Source organism: Eupeodes corollae, chromosome 2 (genome assembly GCF_945859685.1).
Source record: "Eupeodes corollae chromosome 2, idEupCoro1.1, whole genome shotgun sequence".
NCBI lineage: Eukaryota > Metazoa > Arthropoda > Insecta > Diptera > Syrphidae > Eupeodes > Eupeodes corollae.
The window spans coordinates 50,776,184-50,795,158 of record NC_079148.1 but is presented as its reverse complement, the minus strand read 5'-3'; positions in this window follow the sequence as shown (position 1 = coordinate 50,795,158).

Sequence of the window (18,975 nt, the reverse complement as noted above, 5' to 3'; positions counted from 1 at the left end):
GGCTGGACAAATGCTAGGAACGAGACCTGAGGAGTAGGACAGATGAAAAAGCTTACGCAGTGGTTTTGCCAGCGTTGAAGAACAATTCTTCAGAACAATAGCTGGGATACCATCCGGACCCGCGGATTTATGTGTGTTTAGATCTCTTAGGACTCTTGCCACAGTACAAGTGCGAAAAAAGATTGATCCCATAGAATCACTAATTCGCTCAACTACAGGAGGAGACATAAGACTCACTGGCAGCGTAGAATTGACGGCGAACTACCTAGCAAAGAGATTAGCTTTCTCTAAAGAGCTAACAAAAGGAGTGTAGTAGATACTATTTAACAGGATTTCTGATCATTATTGTTAACTCAATTAAAATCTGACAATCAGATTGTGGAAAAACTAATACATACGAAGAAAACAACAAACTATTCAAACTGTTTAAACAATTTGACTTTTGTTGGCTTTGAAAAGTTGGATTGAAATTTTAAAGAGTTAAACATTCGAAAAGTCGAATGGTTGAAAATGAATTTTTCTTAAAAGTCGAACGTTTATTATCAAAAAAACTGACTTTTGACATTCCAAGCTTTTAAATTTTAGGCTATTAATATTAATAAATTTCAAACAACTTTTCAAATATTTAAAATTAGTTGAATAGCATAGCAGTTGAAAGTTTAAAAACTCATCAAATTTTCAACTTAAGTAGAGATTCGAAGTTTATTAATTTCCCAATATTGTATTGTAATGGGTCCGATTTGTCAAATTGAAAATTTTGACATTTCTCGACGCTTCAAGGTCCCTAGAGTCGAAATAAAAGATTTTTAGAAAGATGTGTGCGCGTGCTCGTGTATAACCGTTCGTATCCGTACGTCCGTAAGTTAGCGACGTTTTTTCGTCGTCCATAGCTCAAGAATCAGAAGAGATATTGAATTCAAATAAATTCAGTTTTACAGATAATAATGCAGAAAGATGCAAAAAGGGATCTAAAGAAAATTGCGTTGGTGGTTTTTTTAAGATAGTAGTTTAAAAAAAGGTGAAAATGTTGGTTAACCACAGATATCTCAAGAACCAATGACGCTAGGGACTTGAATTAAATTTTATATTATATATCTTAACGTGATATCAAAGAAATACATTTTTTGATAAAAATCCATTTAACGAAAAAACTGAAAAAAGAAAATGTGTCACCTCGAAAATTTTACGAATAAAAAATGATCTCATCTTGAAAACAATTGTATGTGCAACTAAAAATAATGTTTTTAATATTTGGTAAAATTTTAAGAAAAAATTAATTGAAAGTTTTTAACAAAAAATAAAAACTTAAAAGATAATTTAACAAAATTTGCTAAAAGTTGATTTTCGACTCATATATCTTTTCAAAAATTTTAGAGAACGGCTTCGATAAAATTTGGAAAAAATTTGAAAAAAATCGAACTGACAGTTTTTTGCAAAAAATAAAAACCGTAGAAAAAAATTAATAAAAGTTTGTAAAAATTGATTTTTGACTTAAATATCTTTTCAAAACTTTGAGATATTGTTTTTAAACTACTTTAATCTTTTAAAAAAATATTGTTAAAAAAATTCAGTAAAATTTTGAGAAAAATCGATTTGACAGTTTTTTGCAAAAAATAAAAACCGAAGCAAAAAAATGAATAAAAGTTTTTAAAAATTGATTTTCGACTCAAATATCTTTTCAAAACTTTGAGATATTGGCTATAAACTACTTTTATCTTTTAAGAAATATTGTGGTAAACATTCAGTAAAATTTTGAGAAAAATCTAATGTATAGTTTTTTTTTTTACAAAAAATAAAAACCATACGAAAACTTGGTAAAAATTTACTTTCGAATCAAATAGCTTTTCAAAAATTAAAAATATTGTCTTCAAACATTTTTATTTCATAGAAAATATTGATTTCGACATTCAGTTAGTTTTTTTATAAAAATCAAAAATTTCGTTTTTCATAAAAAATAAAATCAACAAGGAATAAAAAGTACGCAAAGTTTTATAAAATTCGATGTTCGGGTCTTGATATCTCTCAAATTAATTTTATTCATCCAATTTATAGAAATGATACTAAAATTGGTAAATGTTTGTTTTCTAAAAACTATTTAACAAAACTAGATTTTCAGACTGTTTTTTGATATTAAAAATATTGTTGGTAATTTTAAATTGTTTAAGAATAATTCAACTGACAACTTTTTTAACCCAACACGGAAACCTACAAACTACTTTTAAGAAAGACAAATCGACCGACGGGATGGGAAGTTATCAGTGTGGGTCGCATCCCAGCTTCTTTTTTCAGTTAATTTTGTACCACTAATTTCTTTATATGTATAATGTTCAAAAGGTTGAAATTTCGAAATGTTATTCAATTTTTAATTGGAAACTTATTATATTAATCAGTCACCCAATTTAAGTTTATTGATTTCTGAAAAAAAACTTTAATTTGATTTCTTCGAAAACCATTTAAACGTTACTTTTAAAAGTAATTATTTAATACGAATTATATTTCGTTAAGGAATGCAAGCACATTTTTGTTATAACGAATTTAAATATCATATTTTTAAGTAAAATTTAATATTTTTGTATTAAAACAAAGAACCATCAAACACAAAAAAATAAACTGTTTTAGTAGTTCTTGAGGCAATTTTAAATTAAAAGAATGGCTATCCTACTGAAACACTCAAAAATACAGTTTTTATATTAAATGAAGCTAAGTTAAGAGGAAAATGCTAAAGAAAATTTCATCAATATGTATAGTTTTTGAGAGAATTCGAATTTTTGACTTTCGTTCAAAAAAATTGTACGCCTGTTGTTTTTTGGTCTTAAAAGACAGGATCACCGAACCTATGATCCGAATGCTTGCCATTAAGTCCTTGCCATTAAGTCCCTGAGTGTCAGAAATATTTAAAAAAAAAAAAAGTTTTGTTCATTTGAATTCAATATCTTAATCGTGTCGGTGAGAAAGCGAGTTTTTCATGTTTAAAAATATTCAAAGGTTTAGATTCTTATGAATTTAAAAAAAAAATCAGGTCAATGTGATTTATATTGGTGGTTCTTAGCCTGAGGAATGTGAACATTTTAAAATAAAAAAATGATTTTTTGAAAACTAAATAAAATCATTGATTTCTGAGAATAAAATTGATTTATTTCACCTGAATTTTGAATCAAAAATAGTTACTGATAGATAAATACCTCATTGTCCTTTTTTATTTTTAAAAATATCAATAAATTGGTTTGAATACAAATATTAATCTTTGACCTTTTTTAATTTTCATTCAAAAAAAAACATTACAAAAATTTGTTCATATTACTCGTAAGTTAAAAAATAAAAGTAATAAAATTCCTATTTAAAACACACGCATTGCAGATGCAGGATGCTGTGAAATCAATATTAACAAAATATCTACTTAGATACCAATAACAATTCTATATAAAAGTGATGTATAGTACTTGAATTCCCTTTACTGTTGTTGTTTTTGTTGTTGTTGTTGTTCTAGTTATTCCAACTATACAATCGCTGCTAAACAATAAATCCACAACAACAAAGCTTATCGTTAGAAAATGGTACTAATCCTAATAAGTGTACCACTCACTAAAGCTCCACATATACTCTTGACACTCTTTGACACTTGGCACTGTCGAATTTTGTATTTATGTTGGCTCCCAGTCACAGTATTTATACATATATATGTTTCATATACTTCAAATTTTATAGGTTTGGTTTTCCTCTCACAGTTGATTTGCAATAGCCCCCATCTGTTTGAAAAGATGTTCCACGTGCATACGTACATTTATAGATACCTATAAAATTATATATAAAACAACATGAGGTAGCAAATCCACAAAACGCGTCAACAAAAGGCTCGCCAACTATTACCTACATTTCAAGGATAAATACACCAGCCAAGCCAAACCAAGCTAACACCAGAGATAGAGAACAACTATACACTATAAGCACACGAGATCCCGTTATGTAGCAATTTACCATGACGAAATCCTCCTCAATTTGAGATATTTGAGAATATAATCCTTTAGTCAGGGAGACAAGGCAAAAATTGGGGTAGGTTGTTTTAGGATTAAGACTACATAGGGTTGCCATTTAGTTTTTTTTTTTTAAGTTTTTCACAATTTCTACCTAAAAATACTTCAATCTTATTTTTACATAATTATCATTATTATTGTTTCACAATTTTTAAAAATTGTACAATTGAAGGATAATGTTGCCATTTTATCCTATTTTTATTCAGGTTTATGTTTGGCAAAATATGATTGACTTTCTAGAGCAACTAGTATCACAGTACTTGTAAAGTGTGATTTTTTAAAAAGCTTTAGGAAACGGTTTTCAAAAAAAAAAACACATACAATTCAGAAAAAATGCATGACATCTTGATTTTAATCGATAGTACGGTCCATATAATATAATGATTATTTCATGCAAATGTTGACCTTGAATGCGCCTCAAATGATTCATCCGTTTAGTAAAATTTTGGCATACTTTTTCCATCATTTCGGCCGGTATCTCACGAATAAATGCTTCAATGTTATCTTCCAATGCATCAATTGAAGCGGGTTTGAGTTTTAACATAGCCCCACCAAAAAAAAAGTCTAAAGGCATTAAATTGCACGATCTGGGCGGCCAATTGGCTGGTCCCGAACGTGAAATAAAATGTTCACTGAACTCGCCTCTCAATAAGTCCATTGTTGCGCGTGCTGTGTGGCATGTAGCACCGTCTTGTTAAATCCACATGTCATGCAAGTCAAGTTCTTGCATTTTGGACAAAAGTTGGATATTATCTCGCTGTAGCGCTCTTTGAAGAAGTACGGTCCAATAATGCCACCAGCCCATAAACCGCACCCAACTGCGATTTCTTCTGGATGCATTGGTAGCTCTTCCAATGCTTCTGGGTCGATTAAACTGACCATACATTGGAAGAAGCATGCCATGAACTTCGTTAGCAAGCACGCATTTTGATAATAAAATTCAATAATTTGCAAAGCCTCTGAGTAAGGTCAATGATTCTCGAGAATTTTCTCCAGATGAGCCCTGAAACTAAAGGACGTTCTTATCCCTCTACCTTCCCAAAATCATCATCCCTTCCCACATAAACAAGGCATACCAGCCTACGTTTATGTCACCAAATCCAATCCCACCTCCCACGTTTGTAATGGCGAAAAAGCTAGCAGCGGTCCTATCTCCTATACTCCTTCTCACTCTAGGTAACCTAGCTGAATTGCTGTTACTGAATGATGAATTAACATCAACTGACTCCTCACCCTTTCTCTTCCTCCCCAACCACCTCTCATCTTTATTGGGCTGGATCTAAGGTGTTAAACGACCCGCGCCGATGATCAACCTGGCTCGGGGCCCAATTCAAAAATAGCCCAGTCTCTAACGGAGTATCTGGATACCTGGCGACCTCCAGATTAACTAGCCTTATCTGTACATGCGAATCTCTGTACAGATGGACCTTTCTTCTTCGCGTCTCGTTTGACCAAAAATGAACAAAACTAACAACAAAAATAAAAACACAATTGAGACCAGTATCTCTTCAGGACCGGGCGGCAGCTTGGCGTCAAAGCCTGCTGCCGTATATCTTGCGGCCAACACAGAGAAATGAGTAGTGGCTAACCATGGACCCTCCTCTGCTGTTGGTAGCAACGAGAATAAAAAAATAGCGATACCTAATTTCAGTAGTGGCAGGGTTGTGAAAAATGGCCCTACCACTACTAGTGAGAATACTTCCAGAAATGGAAAACTCTCTAAAGGCCCTTATAAACAAAGGCGGCAAGCGGCGAAAATCTTAAAGGCCTTTGGTGCATCATCGGGGGCTGAAAAGACACCGCAGCAAACCGCTAGCGTCGAATGGGCCAAAAGCATACTTGCTACAGCAAGATCCAATAAGGACTCTACGTCCAAAAGAGAAATGTCTCTTGAGGGGGCCGCACCGACACCAAAACGGATTCGGGTGCATAACACCAGCACCCCCTCAATCCCATCAGGAAACAATTCAGTTTCAGTGACGTCGCGAAGGGCAAAGTCGTGGTTGTGTACTCTGAACGACTGAAATTAAGTCTCTCATTCCTCCTTCTCAATCATTGTAGCGTGTTCCAGGCGAAACTTTTGGCGATAAAAGAAGTCTTGTCTTGGCTCAAAGAAAACGTGATATCAACATCTGATATCCGTATTTTCTCTGATATCCAGGCCGCTATCAAATCTCTGGACTCTGTCTCTGCAAGCTCTATAACAGTTCATAACTTTCGATCATCTCTAATGGAGATGGCGCAACAGTTTAATATTCACCTTTGTGCCGGGCCATAGACACATTCCAGGTAACTGTAAGGCAGATGAACTTGCCAGGAACGGTACAGTACAGCCCATCCTACCACGTTTGGCAAGTACTGGCATACCAATCGCTGCTGGATTTAAAACGTTCAAGGTGCTTACTCTCTCTTAGCAGATAAGCTCGATAATAGGTGTCATAACCGGACACTGTCTAATAGGAAAGCACGCCACGAGACAAGGCGTATTCTCAAATGAGACTTTTGCAGAAGCTATATGGACGAGGAAGAGGAAGAAACGGTTCTTCATCTTCTCTGCACATGCCCTGCTCTAGCTCGAAAACGTAAGAATTACCTAGGAGAATTCTTCTTTAACGATCTAAACGATCTAAATCATATCGGTATAATCAGCCTCTCACGTTTCGTAAGGGACTCAAGCTGGTTCCATTGAGCTTAGCAGGAAGCCTCAAGATTCATGTGGTATCACAATGGGCCATTAAACTGGCCTAAGTGTGTCCGTTTCCATCTTGGACAGCCACTATAACATAACCTAACCTAAGCCTCGGTCGTTTGTAAGACCATTCATGGTTAAATTATAGACCAAACTGAAGATGTTTGACAGTGAAAGAAAACACGAAACGTGCGTCAGCTGTTTAAATCAGTGGTAAAAAATTACCCTTTATAAGGATGTCTTGTAAAGTTAAAACTCTTTGCAATACATTTTCCCGTTTCGTAATTGTTTTGTTATATAACATGTCTCTTAAAGTTTATTGCAACACATGTAAAACAAATTAATGATATCTACAGTCCGTAGATAATTAGGGTCTATAGTTGCTTACAGCTGTCAACCCTAAAATGTGTGCCAGTAATTTTAGGGTTTGTAGGGACCTACAATCTGTATGCTGAATCCAAAGGGCTAATTTTTGAGGAAGCTCTTTTTATGACAAGAATTATTCTTGGAGGATTTGTCAATTTCTTGCATATGCAGTACTCGTGAATAAACTTAAGATGGCATAGGCAGGGATTGAACCCATTACCTCTGGGATGAGAGTCCTAATCACTAACCATCACGGCACGGGTACTACACATGGGTCGCAGATAAGCCGCAGAGATGACTTACAAAATTCCTGATAAAAAAAAAACTCTTTAGAGGTTTTTTAATGCATCGTTATCGTAGCCATAAATGCAATTCTACAGTCTGTTACATAAGAGCGTGGTCACTGTTAAATAATAACAACAATTGATTTTTCGAAAATTCGCAAATTTATTGATAATTTGTTTGTCAATACTCAATAGCAAGTACAATCTCCTGCATTGTCAATTATGGCCTGGCACCTTCGGTTCATATTTTCCACTAGTTTTTCTGCATATTCTACCGGAAATGACCTCCAAATATTCCGAATTTGTCGAGAAGTTGATCTAAATTACATGGCTTTCGTTTGCGAAGCTACTTTCCATCAGAGCCCGAACATTTTCTATGGGATCTGCATCCGGTGACAGAGATGGCCAATCTAAAGTGAGAACTCCGTTTTGCGCCTTCCACTCGCTACACGTTCGAATAGGATATTTTAGATCCTTGTCCTCTTGAAGGATCCAGCTTTCATTTTTCTTGATAAACCATTGCTCAGCAAATGGTAACAAAACCTTTAGACATATTTTATTAATTTTTCGGCATTTAAATTCTCGGTAAATAAGAACAAAGTACTGAAACCTTTGTTTGAGAAGCACCCCCGAACATGGACCTTGATTGGGTGTTTAACAGTCCGTTACAGCATCCTACTGGTGCAGTGTTAGATGTTCGGAAATGCCCAGAAAGAGGATTCATCAGAAAAAATTACGTTGCTCCAATCACGGTCCTACTTTTTCTTCGCCCATTCCACTCGTTTTTCAACGTGTTTTGCACTTAACATTGGTTTTTCCTAGGTACTGCGATTTTTCAGTTTATTGGCAAACAAGTGCCAGCGAATCATTCTATAAGATATGTCAACGAGTACACCCTTAGCTTTCAATTTCACAGCAGCTTCACGTAAAGTCAAAGTCGGATCTTTCGAGAACAATGCGAGAATCTTATTTTCGCCTTTTTTTGAAACTTGCACTTCCGCTATTAGGAAAATCATCAACGTTACCGATCTTTTGATAGGGATGTATCCACTTGCTAACGAGCTGCTACGACTTTCCCATATATTTCGCAGCAGCAGTTTACGATAATTTGGGTCCTTTTTCATGCAAACATAGAAAAATTGCCTCAAGGCGAGAGGCGTAAACAGCACTAGTTTCGAAAAACCACTCCATTGAACACTAAATTTGACAGACAGCTGACTTTTTACAAAAAGCATGAAGGACTGAGGTGCCCTCTAGAAAAAGAAACAGGACTCTATGATTTTTTATTTACGTGTAACAGTGACCATGCTCTTATCTATCAGACTGTACAACTTTATGACGTAAGTTTACGAGAATCTTGGAAATTTGACGATATTTGACGGAAAGAAGAATTTATTCGTCTCTAAGACAAACATGGTATCGTTAAGTGCTAAAAGATTTTTACTATGAATCACCACTGTCTTACTATCTCATTGCGTACGTAACACGAGCATGGTTTCAAAGTGGTACCTACAGAATCCAGATGTCTTTGATTTCAGTAAAAATATGTTGTTCATCAAATATTATTAGGACAATATAAGAAATTGTTTAAGAAAAACAAATTGCAATCAGTTCATCAAGTCGTGAGAAAATTAAAAAGAAAATAATATTGACAAAAGTACAAAGTGACAAAAAAAAACTAAGACTCACCGGATTCACTTTTATCGACTTCGCGAGATGTGTTTATGAAGAAAGGCAGTATTCGAAAATCAAAGTCCAAACCTATTGAGGCTAAATGAGATGAATTTGGCGATATCTTCAGGGCTGTGAAACAACTGTTGCTTTCCCAAACATTTGTTAAAAGCTTATTTCTGTAGAAATGCTACTTGCATGAGGGTCTTGTCCTCCACTGTCACTATATTGAATATTTGAAAACTGAGCTGGAAGAAGCTAGAACAAAAATCAAACAATTAGAGACTTTTGAAATCTTTTGAAATTATAACCTAATTTTTGAGTTCGAAATTTTTCACGAATGCAATACTTGATGTAAAAGATCGGTCGAAATGACTCAGTACCGCCAACCGTTGACCAAAACTTTTTTCAGTTCATTTTCGAAAAAATGTCTTAATGACCATTACTCTTCAATGCGTGTCAAAATTGTCTCTCTCTGCGAATGTTATGGTCTTTAGATAATAAGGCGTAGGTTTTTCGAACTCCAACTGCTGCAATTTGTTTTTGTTAGCCCAGCATATTGCAATGATAATTTATCTCGTTCGAAAAAATTATTTTCACCCGATCTCGTTGTCAGATTTAAGCTTTAAGACCAGACCCAAACTATGGAGCGATAACTAGTGAATGGTCGCCGCTGAGTCAATTGGACCTTGTAACTGAATAATCCAAATAACGCTTCTGAATTATAAAAAATTCTTACTTCAAAAAATTCAAGATTTGTTTGTTTATTTAAGTAAATAATCTACTTATTTGCATTTAAATTCTATGCATTCCTCTTCTCTCCTCAAGGGTCTGTAATCCAAGTAATAGGTATTTTGGTCTAATGGAAATTTTTTGGATTATTTTCAACAATTTCAACTTTTTTCTTATTAAACTTAGAACAAGAACAGGATGCACAATACTCTACACAATACTTGTGTATATATCCTAAGAGTCTATAATGAATTTCTTTAGATGAATCTTAAATCCTTTGAAATATTCAACAACGTAAAACAGGATCCGGCAGCATCCCTACAAGATGATGGTTGACCAAGAATTGCAGCAAAAGGACTACGGTAGAACCAATGATAAAAAAATTTGAATCATGACACTGTTTTTATAATGAAAGAAACGAAACTTCCATTCTTGGGCCTCTGAAAACCCACAAGAGCTTTATGAACGAACTCAATACAGTCCCAAGGTCACTGTTTAGTGTGGCTCTAGTAGAAACTTTATTATTGGTGCGTCAAATGCTTGGAGTATGCAGAACTTCTCAAAGAATGACTTCTTCCATTTTTTGACTGGTTTTTATAAATACAAATTCAGTTTGGTGATAAAGTAAGTGTATATGATTCTTTCGAATCTTTAATACCTCGCTGCCTGACCCTTTACTCAACAATGTTATATTATAGGCCACACAAGCACACAACTTGTCAAAATTTGACAACAAATCATTTGTCTTGCACCTATAGACAAAAGTATTTAGATCACTCTGATGTAAAAGACAATCATTTTAATTATAATTTAAATAATAAGACTTTGTAATATCCTCAAACATAAAGCAATGAGAATTTTTAGAAACATTCGGATGATCATTTATACAAAAATATAAATAATAAGGGACCTAAATGACTACCTTATGGAACCCTAGAAGTTTCTTTCATTTCTTTTGAGAAAAAGTCGCCCATCATTACATATTGTTTTCGACCGATTAAATATGAAGATAACAATTAAGGTTTCTTTTGGAAAAAACGGCTTTAGTAAATTAAGCCTACTAAAGACGTTTACAATGTCTATGTTAAGCTCTTGAAATGTTCCTGATTGTGCAGAGTATTAATGCAAATATTTGTGAATTTTACTAGAATAGAATTGTTAGATTTATCTTTTCGAAATCAGTGTTAATATTTAATTGTATGTTGCTTAATGATGCATTTAAATTATCTTGAACAAGGCTACCTAAAAGCTTTGGAGGAACAAGTACTGTATTGGTCTAAGGTTTGGCCTATAGTTCGTTATAAGGTTTTTAAAACAAGATTTTAAAATCGTTGGTTGGCATGGTTTTCTTCCACGCAATAAAATTCCACTTTTCCAGTTGCCTTAATTAAAATTCTACTTAAAATTAATGTATCATTCTGGTTGTTTGAGATATAGATTCTTAAAGTTCAAAAACAAACACGTATAAGCTCGTAAGGCTTTTTGAGGCTCCTTAATTTATAAAGTAGCTTTTTTCAATAAAATCCGTGATGGTTTTCTAATCAAATAATCCTATTCTTCAATATTAATTTCAAATATTTTATTTAAATTATTTGATATCATTTTTAAAAAAAACTTTCACAAGTTGTTAGATTTCATCAGTCTTACAAAAATCTAAAAGAAACGCTAAAACGGTTCTCAACATTAAAGGGTAATACATTTTAATAACAAGTTCCGTTCTTTTAACGAATTTATTGTCTAAACAATTTTACTTTAAGAAGTTTTTGAACTATGTTAAGAGATGTTTTAATAGTAGAAACACCGTTTTTTTGATGTTTTCAGCATTTTTAAAGGGGCATATTTTAAAACATAGAGTGATAGAACAATTTAATTGCAGATTCGAGTTTAGGACACCTAAATCATTGTAAAGAAGTATTCTCTTTTTTGTATGACAAAAAAAGTGATAGTTTTTATTACTATTGCGCACAATTTAGAAGACTTGTAAATACTTTCAAAAAACTGACAAAAATTATCCAGAATTGTTTTGACGCAGCTTTGTGATAGGTTTTTATGTATTTATTCCTTGTTGTGGTCTATTTTTAACTTCCCATAGGAAGTTATTGTAATGGGTCCGTACGTCCGTACGTTCGCGACGTTTTTTTCGTCGTCCATAGCTCAAGAACCAGAAGAGATATCGACTTCAAATAAATTTTGTTATACAGATAATAAGGCAGAAAGATGCAGAAAGGGCTCTCAAGAAAATTGCGTGGGTGGTTTTTTTACCATAGCAGTTTGAAAAAAGGGTGAAAATTTTGGTTAACCCTAAATATCTTACGAACCAAAAACGCTAGAGACTTGAATTAAATTTTATATAATATATTGTAACGTGATGCAAAACAGGAATATTTTTTGAAAAAAAATCAATATAACGTTTTTTTTTTTAAATCAATAAAACTGAAAAAAAAATTTGTCACCTCCAAAATTTTACGACTGAAATATGATTTTATCTCTAAAACAATTTTGTGCAACGAAGAATAATGTTTTTGACATCTGATAAAATTTTGAGAAAAATCTAATTGACATTTTTTTTACAAAAAATAAAAATCTAAAAAAACATTACTCAAAGTTCGTAAAAATTGAATATGTATTCAAATATCTTTTCAAAAACATTAAATTTAGGCTTCAAACTTATTTTATCTTATGAGAAATATTGTTTTCAACATTCTGAAAAATTTTGAGAAAAATCGAATTGACAGTTTTTTTTACAAAAAATAAAAACCTAAAGAAAAATTTATAAAAGTTGGTAAAAATTGATTTTCGACTGTAATATTTTTTCAAAACTTTGAGATATTGGCTTTAATTTACTTTTATCTTTCAAAAAATCTTGTTGTCAACATACAATCAAAGTTTGAAAAAAATCAAATTGACAGTTTTTTTTACAAAAAATAAAAACCTAAAAAAAAATGTATAAAGTTGGTAAAAATTGATTTTCGACTCAAATATCTTTTCAAAACTTTCAGATATTGGCTTTAATTGACTTTTATCTTTCAAAGAATCTTGTTGTCAACATACAATTAAAGTTTGAAAAAAATCAAATTGACAGTTTTTTTACAAAAAATAAAAACCTAAAAAAAAATGTATAAAAGTTGGTAAAAATTGATTTTCGACTCAAATATCTTTTCAAAACTTAGAGATATTGGCTTTTATTTACTTTTATCTTTCAAAAAATCTTGCTGTCAACATTCAATTAAAGTTTGAAAAAAATCGAATTGACTTTTTTTTTACAAAAAATAAAAACCTAAAAAAATGTATAAAAGTTGGTAAAAATTGATTTTTGACTCAAATATCTCTTTAAAAATTTTAAGTATTGGCGTTAAAGTAATTTTATCTCATAAGAAATATTGTTGGTAAAATTTAAAAAAAATCGAATTGACAGTTTTTGTTACAAAAAATAAAACTCAAAAAAAAAACAATACTAAAACTTCGTAAAAATTTACTTTCGACTCAAATAGCTTTTCAAAACTTAAAAATATTGGCTTGAAATTTATTTTATTTCACAGAAAATATTGTTTTCGATATTCAGTAATTTTTATATAAAAATCCAACAGTCCGTTTTTTCATATAAAAAATAAAATCTACAAAAAGAGTACCCAAATTTGGTAAAAATTGATACGAGTACATAAAGACAAACTTTTAAGCAAGACAAATCGACAGACGGGATGGGAAGTTATCAGTGTGGGTCGCATCCCAGGGTCTTTTTTTAATGATGTATTCAACCATTCAAAAATAAACATAAAAAAACAGCTGCGTTTTCAACTCTTTGCAAAAAATCGCCTAGCCAATAACATTGGAAAATTGTCAAATTTTATACCCGATGGCATCCCTCAACTATAAACCTGGTGGCTATTTCGCTGCCAAAAATATCCATACACTATCCACTTTTACTCTTTTCACCGCCATCATTCTACCGAGACTTATATACCGACCACCACTACGCCCCACTTTGCATTGAAATTGCGGTCGGATAGGATGGTGACCGTACTTATGTATGTATATATATATACGTATATCATACATAGTATAGGATAGGTACCTCTGCAGTTTCAGGGCATTATTATGGGACTAATTTTATGTGAAGACCGAAGTGCAATGGCACACGACACGCCGTTAGTTAGGCACTTGTATTCATTTATCCCGGGTTGCCAGCAGGATTCAAAATGAAGGTTCCAGGACCTAGCTTCAGCACCAGTAAAATTGTACTCCATTTGGGTCTGCTTCAATGACAGGCCTAGACGCATGACTTGGGTGAATAAGTAAGTATAAATTAATTCGAATCACTGTAACGTGGTCGTAACTGAGATGCGTACGTTTTTATATTCTCGGTCATGGTCTCTCTTTCACCATTAAAATATCTACCTATACCGAATACGAAAACGAATAACATACATAGCTCCTCTGAATCTGGATGATGAGGTCGGAGTGGTATGGTCTATGGTGTTATGTGTTTGAAAAAGCTGAACACTCCGCACACACACTCTTCTGAGGCTTTGGGGGGTCTTTCTAGAGTTTTCCGCTTTAATTATGTAACGAATGAAATGTTAGAACGGAAAAAGGGCATAACCCGAATTATCCCCAGTAACTATGGCAGAATACAGTTGTTACGGTTGGTTATTTTCAAGTTAAGTTAAATAAGGGAAGGGGTTTAAGTATAAAAGACTCCTCGGCCCTATACAAAATAATATGTAGCCAGAGCTCAAGTCTCAGGACAAAAGCACAAAAAGGTGGGTCGAATTGTTCACCCATAATTAGCTTGAAGTCGTAAAATTGGGGGTCTTCTCGTATAGCTTGTGATGTTAGGTTTCAAATAGTGTTTTTGGTATTATTCTTTTTTTTTGAGTTGGTGTTCTTAATGTTTATACCTACTTACTTAAGCTTGGCCGCCACCGAGAAGGAGGGAAAAAAAAGAGGTTAATAAAAAATTATTTCTGTGTCTGACATGATAGAGGATGGAACCCTTGGAGATGTATTTTCTTTTGTTATTGACTACAAATTGAGTGGATTTAGGTGTTTTTTTTTTCTGTTGGTGTTGTTTTTGTATATATTCTCACATTTTTGCGGGAATTAAAACATTTGCAACAACTGTTTTAGGTACCTATTCGAATAAGTATGTACAGTACACGCTGTTGGTGTTTCTAGAAATTTATTCATAAAACGAAGGTTCCGCATTTCAGAGAAACGATAAAAGAAGAATATTGAAACAGTACCTATATGAATATTGTATATAGTATAGTTATGGTAAGGGTATGTTTATTTGGGATAAGTAAAGTTTCGTTTCGTCATCATTAAAAACTAGTTAGCCATACAAAGAAACAAATTATAGATATTATGAACAATTAACATAAAAAGCAGCTTAGTTAACTTTTGGGGTATTTTTAACATGAAATTCTGGTGCTCATAATATAACAGTATACCAAGATTATACTTGAATTTTGTTGTTTATTGATATTTTCAAAAAATATGCTGGAAAAACATGTCAACTTAATCTTTTTCGTGTTATCTCTTATTTGACACTTAATTAATGAATGTGACGAAAAACGTACATTTTTGTATTATTAATGAGTTAAAAATGGTAATGGAATTTTTTATGACATTTTTAACTTCCCATAGGAAGTTATTGTAATGGGTCAGATTTGACGAATTGAAAATTTTGACATTTCTCGAGGTCTCTAGAGTCGAAATAAAAGATCTTTAGAAAGATGTCTGTGCGTGTGGGTGGTTTTTTTTACCATGGCAGTTTAAAAAAGGTTAACTCTAAATATCTCACGAACCAATAACGCTAGTAACGCGATACCAAACAAATATTTTTTTGGAAAAAAAATCCAATAAAGTTTATTTTTTTCTATGTATAAACATATCTGTATATAAAATTATATGTACATAACTAAACAAAAATTTGTCACCTCGAAAACTTTACGAATAAGAAATGATTTTATCTTCAAAACAATTCTGCGCAATAAAGAATAACGTTTTTTACATCTGGAAAAATTTTGAGTAAAATCAAATTGATAGTTTTTCTTATAAAAAACAAAAACATAAGAGGACACAAGCGTCCACAGGTTTTTCTCAAAACCAACCTCTGTCTATCAACTCCTACTCTCACCTCCCCGTGGTGAACATCGGATGCCTAGTACCTCAACTGGAGATTGGGTTCCAACCCCAGTGGAAAGTTGTTGGGGGCAGCAAACGAGAGAGGGGGGGAGAGGTGTTTCCACTAAGGCACCTCTCCTTATCCAGGCGGCAGCGGACGAATTCTCGAGATAGAATCAACGGTGGCGTCTACAGTTCCAGTAAGGTCGAACTACTTAGTGAACACCTTATAGGGCTTCTTCGACATATTCGGAGCCCAGGCCTATAAGGAGCGGTTCATTCGGCTCCCCTTCCTTGGAGTTATACTAAGGATCTGGCCCTCCAGGTTGGGGGTTGTGCCGTCGGGGTGACTTCCTGGCCACGTAAAAACATCATAGTTTCGAAGCAACAACAAGCCTCGGATACGGACGGATTCACTGTTGACAACCCACGCAAACGAAATAAGGACAACGAACTTCGAATATGTACGTGGAGTGTTAGGTCCCCTAAAAGACCACGTGCAGCCGAACAATTAGCGGAAGCCCTAAACTGCTGCAAGGCATATATAACAGCCATCCAAGAAGTGCGATGGGATGGACCGGGCAAACGCAAACTAAAAGACTGCGATATCTACTACGGCGACTGCTACCGAGAACAAAGACAGCGTCTATTTGGGTGTGGATTTGTTGTTGGAACCAGGCTCAGGCAAAAAGTCTTGAGTTTCAACAGTGTGAACAAGCGCATCACGACAATCCGCATCAAGGCTACATTCGCCAACATAAGCCTAATATGCGCGCATGCCCCAACAGAGGAGAAAGATGAAGACACCAAAGACATATTCTTCGAGCTCTTGGACAAGACATATGAGCAGTGCCCTGGCTATGACATTAAAATTGTTTTAGGAGATTTTAATGCCAAGCTAGGAAGAGAAGACATCTTTGGGGGCATAATCGGGAGATACAGCCTGCGCGACACTACCTCAAAAAACGGATTCAGGCTGGTCGATTTCGCTGCGGGGCGAGACGTTCTGGTAGCTAGTACGCAGTTCACGCATCTTAATATCCACAAGGGGACATGGAAATCTCCTGATCAATTAACCGTCAACCAGATTGACCACATTGCGATCGACGCACGACACTTCTCCAGTATCCAGGATATCCGAACATTCTGAGAGGCCAACATTAACTCGGACCACTACCTCGTTGTAGCCAAGGTACGGCTACGGATATCCCGATCCAAGCCAAAACAAGGAAGTACTGTGGGAAGATTCGACGTTAGACGGCTACAATCGCAAGAAACTGCCATGTCCTTTTCCGATCGAGTCTCTAATAACCTCTTAAGGAGTCCTATGCTTCCTGCATTAAGCATTGAAAACCAGTGGCAACATTGCCTTGCAGCCATCAGAGATGCCGCCTCTGAAGTTCTAGATTTCACACGGCCACCACATCGAAACCCGTGGTTTGACGACGAATGCCGGCAAGTGCACGCAGCGAAACAAGAGGCATACAATACGGCGCGGCGCTGCACAAAAGGACTAGAGCTGCTCGCGAGCTCTACGAGCAGAAGAGGAGAGAGGAACACCGGCTTTTTAGATGGAAAAAAAGAGAGCATAAGAAGCGCGCGATCGAGGAGATAGAGGGATGACACAACAGGAATAAGGTTCGTAAATTTTACCAAAAGGTAAAAAAAAACCCCAAGGATACCAGCCACGAACCGAAGCCTGTAAAGACGATCAGGGGAACATTGTAGTAGAACCGCTATATCTAAACTTAAGTCAAACAAAGCTGCTGGAGCTGACGGCATCACCGCCGAACTATTCAAAGCAGCAGGCGATGACTTGGTAGGGAGCATGCACCAACTCATCTGCAAAATATGGTCGGAAGAAAGCATGCCCGATGAGTGGAATTTCAGCATAGTGTGCCCGATACATAAGAAAGAAGACCCTCTAAACTGCGCCAACTACAGAGGCATCATTCTCCTTAACATTGCATATAAGAACCTCTCTGCCGTATTATGTGAACGTCTGAAGCCATTCGTCAACAATCTGGTTGGTCCTTATCAGTGTGGCTTCAGACCAGGAAAGTCCACTATCGACCAAATATTCACACTACGGCAGATCTTGGAAAAAACCCAGGAGCTTCAAATCGATACCCACCATTCCTTTATCGATTTTAAAGCCTCGTATGACAGCATCTGTAGGGAAGAGCTCTACCGAGCAACAGCGTTACCACTTATTAAAAAAAAGTAGAAGTAGATTTTAGGAAAAAAGTGAAGTAGATTGAGAAAAATGGAAGTAGATTTCAAAAATTAACTTTTTCATATTTTTATTTTACAGTATTTCAATAAAAAAATAGAAAAAAAAATAATTATTTAAGGCTCCATATCATATCCTTCAATATGTTAATGTAACATTTCTTAAATTAAATCTTGGTTGTTAGCAACGAAAAAGCAAAGATTGGGCTCGTGTTGGTCATATCAAATGACTTTAGGATGTTTTTATTGCAAATGACGAGTTCTTCAAGATATAGTTATTATTGTAATCGTACTACAATTTTAGTACATCAAAAAACCTTTCATCTTTGTTTTTGGACAAACTTAAAAATATCTTTTCATATTGAAAACAAACAATCAAATCCAAAATAAGACTAGGGCACAACTTAAAACATTAACAAACAGAAAAAAATAAAATGCACGACTGGTTCGCATGAACTCGCTCATGTATTCAAAAATGTCTGTGTAAAACTATTTCCTGTATTGAATTAAAACGTACCTGCAAAAACGTTTGTTTTCAAAAATGTAAATGCCATTTGGTTTCTCAAGAAAAAATAAAAAAAATTTTAATTTGCGTTTTAAAATCGTTTTTGAATTTCAGTTTAATAATATTTTTGGTATATAATTTTGAACTTATTATTAGACGACTGGCATTTCAATTTTTTTAAAAATGATAACCCATTTTCAAGAAATCAAATTTCGAAAAAAATAATATTCGTTCTTAAATTGAAAATAAAAACAATGATATTTTTGGCAGAAAAAAAAATATCTTAGTTCTTGAGAAAACTCAAAAACAAAATAACGGTTCTAGCTGGGATGGGATAGC